Below are 6,852 nucleotides of genomic sequence, written 5' to 3'. Positions count from 1 at the left end.
TCCCGGCAGCAGCCCGTCCCTGAACCTCCTACACTCATTCCAGCTTTGCTAGCAGCCAGAGCTCTTAGGAACAAAACGCCGTGTTCTCCATGTGCCATCGGTTCCACAAATTTGGTCCGTCAGTGATTTCCCCAGTAAAAACTGGTAATGACCAAAGATTCTCTTGGAAAAAACGAGGATACAGCTTTCTCAAGGCTTCCCCTTTGTAATGCAATTGAGGGCACAGCAGTTCCAGCTGCCCTTTTCGTAAGAACCGAGACAGATACCGCTGCTGCAAAGAGAACCGATGTGAATTCCGTGTACTGTATTCTCCTCTCCACAGCGGATCAGACGCAAACCAGCTTGCCTTACTTGTTAAGCGTGGCAGACACATGGCTACAGGTGTCCCAGCCGGAGTAAGGCACTTTTCCCGACTGCTAGAATGTGATCCAGACTGTGTGCTCAGTAGTTCCCCATTCCAAACAGGGAACCTCCGGGGGGGGGGCGAAGAAAAGGACCATTCCACTTTCCCTTTCAGATAACAACCAAAAAAGACCAAAACAGAGCAGAATGGAGAATTATCTCAACCAAAAAAGATGTACGTGCTTGACAACTTATGAAGCACTGTGTCAGGCATGAATTTTGCCCATAGTCAGTTCTGTTCACAAGGTCTACTGTTGAAATTCTTACCAGAAACAAAAATGATATTATATAGTAAGAGCAGCAATGTAACAGAAATAACACTTAAGGGAATTAATTGTAAGTCCAGAAACAGTTAAGAAAATCCCATAAAAAATGCAGACAGGGATAGAAACTTGGGATAAACATGGCTGTTAGAAACTTCTGGAAGGTACTATGTTGTTGATATCATATGTCTGCTTTAAATTTAATTAAAAGGTACTGATGCTTAAATTTTATGTTTCTGCACTAAAACTGTATACATTTAATAGAACCTCAACTGACATGAAGCAGCAGTGTCAGTGCTTGACTCCTCACTGCCTCTCATTCCTGTCCACATCCTGTCCCAACTCTGGGCCAACACAGCCCAAGCAAAAGATCAAGAAGGGATTGTTCCAAAGCTGTGCCAAGGTTTATATGTATGTTTATTGCTGGAAGGTGGTGCACCCTGTTGGGTAACACTCACCCACTGTAACGTTAGGGTAAGCTTTTGTTTTGATGCAAAAACTAATAAAGAAGATTCTTTTGTTAATTTTTTCACTGTCAAAGGTTCTCTTTGGCAGCTGACAAAGACCCCTTTGAGACTGATTTGGATTTGTTTTTGGAAATACAATACAAAAAGGTCTTTCCAATTTTTTGGCTTTCTGTCTTTCATTCTTTTCTATAGAAATGACACACCTTAGAGGAGCATGCTCTGGGCAGTAGGAAGGGAGGTGTACCAGACCATAATAAGAACTCTTGGTAAAAACATATGCCTACCCTTCTCTTGAACTGATTTTTTCCCCTTGAAAAGATAGGTAGTGATTTAGCACTTAATGAAGTATTTAAAATACGAGAATCCTTCAGTTGTTTTCAAAGAGCATACATTTGGCAGGATAGGCTGCTCATTGACTGCTATCGATATCCACCAACCACCACCAGGATTTCCCAGGCGATCAGCAGTAACAGGACAGGGCTGTGTTTCCATCTCAGGTCTAGCATGCACAGTATACTAAATCAGGTAAGCACACTTGACCCGAGCCTTGTGTCTTCTTTTGGGGAACACAGAAAGTGTAATACTCAAAAAAAGTAAATAGTAAAGAACCCCAAAACCCTGAAAAAGTAAAATACTCAAAAGTACGAAAATGTAGTATGAAAGGCACGTGATAAGAAAAAAATACAATGAAATTATTATAGCTGCTGTCTAAATAAAGGAAGTGAAAGTGATATAAATAGGAGTCAATATAGCATATTTCCTCTTGCAGATTTTAATCTTTTTAAACATAAGCAGCCCAGCAACTATCTCTCATTGACATGTAGCCTCTTCCGAGATGAACAGAGAAGAACACTAGGGTCTGACCCCTTGCCCTGTTAAGAAACATGAAATCATTATTAACCAGACCGTACCACCAGAACAGCACTGTGAGTAACTCAAACACTGGATTACAGGAGCAGTTCTCCACTTGGCTGGGAAAGGTTAGGAACACAGTTTTCTGGCATTTTTCAGTCTGGATAATTAGCAATGATAACAATATTGGAGTCAAAAAGTCTTTCCAATGCAGTATTCAATATACAAGATACTCCTGTCCATTTCCAAAGACCATACAAAGTCCTGCTTCCCAGAACAGCAAAGGACAGTATTTTCTCACTGCTCGACACCTCCTCTCTGCTCCCTCAACGCTTAATCAAAGCTCCACAGGCTCTTTTTATGAGCCACATGTTCTCTGGCCTTGAACATACCCTTGTGCTCCATGGAGCATCTTTATGTTCCAACATCCTAGCTTTATAATACAGTTTAATTTCTTTTTCCTTTTAAGATCTCTGTAAGCAAAGGGTGACAGCCATGGACATCAATTCTCGTGAAGTCTCACCCAACCCACAGAAGTATCAAAAAGCCCCCATGAATTAATTAAACACCCAAACATAGCAATGCCCATAGCTGTAATAGTGTAACTAATGCATGGGAAAGGCAAGTTTTTTGTAACAAACTCGTGAGAGGACAGGTTTATAGAGTCCAACAGCTCTTGATCACAGCTATCCTCTACCACTGGCAACTCAGCTCTGGCACTTGAGCTGTAGATCACAGAAAAATACAGTTACTGGCATTGCAAAGCCAAGCTTTCCAAAAGCCACTAAACAAACATAAAACTGAAAGCTGTCCCCAAAATTTTAATTCAATCCTCTTGAGCATTCCCTTAACACTATGTAACATTGTATAATCATGAACTACTGTCCCCCTTGATTTTTGTTCTGTTTTTCACTCAAATTGGATGTTTCCATCCACTTATGTGCCACCAAAGTAGTCAACAGATTGTATGACAGACAATTTCTGCTTTCTGATCTGGGCAGCAGCTTAACCAATGAAAAGCAGCTGGAGCAACCATTACATAAGTCGTCCTGTGGCTTTCATCATACTCATTTACCTGCAACAATTACACGTACACAGGCTGGCCCCACACAGGAACTGCAAGAGGTTTACTTTCTCAGTGAGAGCAGGTTTCAGACAACGTGGCTTTTGAGACCTGGCAGTAACCACACAGAAACATTTTACAAAGGCATACAACTGAGCAAATTTGGAAAGGTTTTCTGGAAAGTCACGAACGTATCTTTGTACTTAGTGTGAAGGCTACTTCACTGGTAAACATAGCAAGGTGTTAAGGCTACCAGTAACCTCAAGCACTTGTTTTAAAACCTGAAATGCTGGAGTATTCTGAAGAAAAGCACTCAAGAATTTACTGTAAGCAAGTATATTTCTCCAGTTTGTTTCTGAAAATAGTAAAATTGGCTTTTTTTTTTTTTTCCTAGCAAGCTAGAATGGAAGTTGTAGTCAAATTGTTAGGGTATGGTGATAACTGAAAGACAACATTACCTTACAATAGGAAGTGTCAGGTGAGCTTCAAAGCAGCATTATTGATTAAAAATGTGCAAAATTTCTCTAAATATAATAAAAACATACCTTTTCTAAGAATAGACACAAAAAAAAAGAATACAGAATATGAGCAGACAGGAAGAACATTGGCAAATGCACCAGGATGAAATCTGTCTGGAAATTTACAGGTATAATCTCAGTGCAATTTCCAGACAGCTGCACACCTAGTTTTCAACAGCATGGAAAAATCCAAGTATCTTACCAACACAGTAATTGCAACAATGGGTAGAGACACTAGCACATCTTAGGTAATCTCCTTATATTCAATTACAGGAAAAATACTTCCTCAATGATCCTTGGTTATTGACAGTGAGCTGAACCTTATATGAAAATTGGATTTATACCTACAGACAATGTGGCCTTGTAACTCCAGTACTGGAAAAAAATACCCTTCTCATACTGCTCATTGTTTAATAAGTAAATGGATTATATAATGCACAAGGCAGGGACTCATGCTCAACTTCTGTTAAATTTCCTTAGCTGATTCCATCCAAAAATGCATGTCTAACTTTGGTTACCTAAAACTGTAGTTCAGGGTTCAGAAAGTTTGTTGGTTTGTGGTGTCTGCTCTCTTACAGTTGTGCGTAGGGCGTTCAGGAAGAATGTGAAGTGCTTATCTATACCTAGATGTGTCTGGTCACTTACACTGACTCACATGGTTACTGGCAAATAAACTATAGCATACAATACACAGATGTTTGATGAGGTGGTTAAGCAACAAGGGAAACCTGAGGAAAATTAATCTGTAAACAGGAAATAGGCCCCTGGATTTTCTCTCTGGAGGGTGGTGTCAAATGAAAAGTGCTTGTTCCATGAAAGAATTTCCCAAACTTCTGAAGTTTAAGTACCATAAAAAAATCCAACACCTGAGAGGAATTCTGAGTGTCATGAAAGCAATATAACACAGAGACCAGGAGAATGTCACATACTGTTACCCATAAGCTCGAAGCTTGTTAACACAAATTATGAGGGATGCACTGGATGTTTACATTTGCCTCAGTTACCTTGGAACACTTTTGTAAAAGGTCTTCCTTCTTAAGAAAGCAATTTATCAGCTCATCTATAATTTCGCAGTAGTCCACCTCATTATCTGCGTTGGTTATGGGAACTTAATTGGTATTTTTCATATAGCATCTTTTGTAAGACAGTGTGTATGTTCAAGCTGGTTTTGAAACCATGTTTACTGTACTGCACTCATTCACTTCCACCTTGTTCTGTGGCCGAGACAAGGGCATGTGTTACTGGTATGCCACAGAACTCTAAGTACAATTATAGGCTTCAAAATACTCTATCTGGCAAAAGAAAATACATGAAGCTAGTACAGTCAGCTTGCAGAAAGTCAAACTAACACTTCAGCAATAATTACATACGTTCAGGTCTGTTGAAATAGACTGCTCGAGAAATTAAGCCCAGTAAACATTGTGCATGGTGAAATTCACCTCTCTAAAGCAAAAAATAAAGAAAAGTTCAAATTAAATTACATTGAATTCAATAAAGTTCAGAATAACCCCATGTGATTTTAGTACTAGAAGTTTTTTTCTGGAATTGCTTTCAAGGGAGACAAAACAATGTTGAAGAGACCTCCTAAATGTACAAATTCCATCCTTAGTGCTAGGGCATCAGCCTTTTACTTGGCTCAGCAAGAAGGTAAGCATGCTAAACTCAAATGCAAGTACTCAAAAATTAGTTACATAGTTAACCAGTCTGACTGGGGGAAAAAATATGCAAAAGTCAAACAAAGAAATCAGTATTTTAACTTACAGATTACAAATGCTTTATCTGGGAAATCATTATCAAGTCTTGTCCGTTCACCTCATATTATGGTTTGAGCTGTATCTACTGTGTGTAGACACTTAAAATATTAAGTATTTTTATAATACTATAATAATATTATATTATTTTCACGTACTAACAGTATGTGGTGAAATTATTAAGAATAGGGCATAAGAGTTAGCTCTTGCTCGACCTACAAAAACCTATTCACTCATTTTGGGCTAGGCAGTTTATTACTTACATGTTCTCAGTATTCTGAGTGCTCAGTCACTGGAAGACTACTCAAATTTGGCATGAATCTTCAAAAAAAGCCAAAAACTTGAAGCCCCAACCAAAAAACCCAGCAGAACCAGAAGATCTATCAGTGCTATACACAAGTTAGCAGGTGCTGCTTTGCTCAGGAAAACCATATTAAAGCAAGCTGCAGTGCTTAAATAAGCTGTTTCTGCTGTGTGACCTGCTGCAGCTGTTGCTTATTCAGCAAGCAACTGATTAGTAAAGAAATCCCACCAAATATACCACTCCCCTTAAAAAACCCCAGCAAACAAACAACCCATAAAAACAATTTTGGTATCACAAATTAAAAGCTTTGGAAATATTTTCAGAATATGACCCAAATCTCCATAAACTCTCTCCCCACACTAAGTTTCTATTTGTGGTCACACCATATCCCACCATTCCACAAGCCACTATTTATTGCTTACACAAATATGGTTTAAATGTTGTCCATCAAATGTATTGACTGCAGTGTATTGTCTTTTGCGATAGAAGTCCAATTGTTTTTTGTTTATTTATTTCTTATTCATTTCACCACTGCTACACCACTCAGTCCTTTCTGCTACTGGGTCACAGGACTGAATTAACAAACCCTCTTATTCCTGAATTCTCCTGCAGAAAGCTATGGTACCTTTTTCTCATTATGTTCAGCAATTTGTCATTACATTTAAATTCATGGCCAATAACAAGACAAATTTCTTTCTTCTCTTAACTCTTTGAGTAAGCGTTGATTTTAAGACTGCAAAATTGACAGAGTAACTTTCTTACAGCTCCCTGTTACTTCTACTTGGCATTTTCAATTAAAAAAGGTATTTTATTTTATTTCTTATCTCCTTCTCCAGCTGCAGTTAAACTTTATTAGCTAAAGACTTTATTTATTTATGTCTCGTAGCATGCTGCTTTCTGATGAACTGGAGTAGAGCCAGGTGTATTATTCTGTTGCGTCATTTTAATGCCAATACTGGAATTTGCCTTGCCCAAGAACTGTGTAACTGCATGAAGAGTCAGGCCGGATGCACCTGGAGTAAAATCACTGTGGTGAAACAGCGCGTAGTATTCCTAAAATGCTGAAATGCGCCTAGCCTCACAGAAAGGTTTGGGTTGGAAGGGACCTGAAAGGCCATGCAGTTCAAGCCCCGCCGCCGTGGGCAGGGACACCTTCCCCTAGAGCGGGCGGCTCAGCTGTGGGTGGTTACGCAGGAGCAGCAGGGCTGAGAGCCGCGGCTCACGCACGCCGT

The sequence above is a fragment of the Corvus brachyrhynchos genome, unplaced genomic scaffold, assembly GCF_000691975.1.
Source record: "Corvus brachyrhynchos isolate BGI_N302 unplaced genomic scaffold, ASM69197v1 scaffold255, whole genome shotgun sequence".
NCBI lineage: Eukaryota > Metazoa > Chordata > Aves > Passeriformes > Corvidae > Corvus > Corvus brachyrhynchos.
The sequence above is the reverse complement of the archived record's forward strand: the minus strand, read 5'-3'. Positions refer to the sequence as shown.